This window comes from Chenopodium album, chromosome 6 (genome assembly GCF_948465745.1).
Source record: "Chenopodium album chromosome 6, dcCheAlbu1.1, whole genome shotgun sequence".
NCBI lineage: Eukaryota > Viridiplantae > Streptophyta > Magnoliopsida > Caryophyllales > Amaranthaceae > Chenopodium > Chenopodium album.
In genome coordinates, this window is record NC_137839.1 from 55922590 (window position 1) to 55923410 (window position 821).

Here is an 821-nt window from a genome sequence, read left to right on the forward strand (position 1 = left end):
TGCAAGTTAACATGGGAGAAGTCCCATGGGATACATTGAATGAATTGGGTACTCCGAGTGCATACAAGTATGAGAGTGGGATTTCTCTATTATTGATCCCGGATAGTGATTTTGAAATCAAGCCGACAATGATAACTGTGATTGAAAGGTGGCAATATAGTACAAGAGTAAATGAAAGTCCCCTAAATCATCTTAAGGAATTTTAGAAATATTCCAACACAATTAAGGTGAACGGGGTTTCTCAAGAATTCATAAAGCTCAAACTATTTCCTTTCTCTCTAATTAGAAGAGCTCAAGAGTAGATAGACAAGGAAGTGAAGCCTAATTCTTTGAGAACTTGGGATGAAGTCACTAAAGAATTCCTTTCCCGTTTCTTCCCTGAAAAGATAACGGCGGAGGCAAGAGCTTGGATTCAAGGTTTCAAGCAAAGGTCTAGTGAAAACCTTTATAAAGCATGGGAGAAATACAAAGAGTATCAATACAAGTGTCCTCACCATGGAATCCTCACTTAACTAATCATTCAAAATTTTTATGGCGATTTGAGTCCTCAAGGGAGGTCAAGTCTTGATGGCGGAGCCGGAGGCCCAATCATGAACAAGACCGAGGAAGAGGTTGTAGATATCATTGAGGATGTAGTTAGACACTACATGGAATGGAAAGATGGTGAGAAAGAGCCGATAAACAAGAGTAGTACTATGGGATGTTCAATTGAACAACTCAATGCTATCAACAATTTGTCAACTCAAATTTCGGACTTAGGGAAGGAGGTAGTTTCTATCAAGTTTAAGCTTGAGTGTGCAACCTCACAAGAAACGATTATT

General features: G+C 39.0%; 1 non-coding gene across 1 annotated transcript; it reads right to left on the minus strand.

The window, feature by feature from the left end:
- Positions 1 to 396: 396 nt before the first annotated feature.
- Positions 397 to 502, minus strand: LOC145637517 (small nucleolar RNA R71). The gene has a single exon (XR_014114292.1). It is a non-coding gene; the product is annotated as a small nucleolar RNA R71 (small nucleolar RNA).
- Positions 503 to 821: the final 319 nt, after the last annotated feature.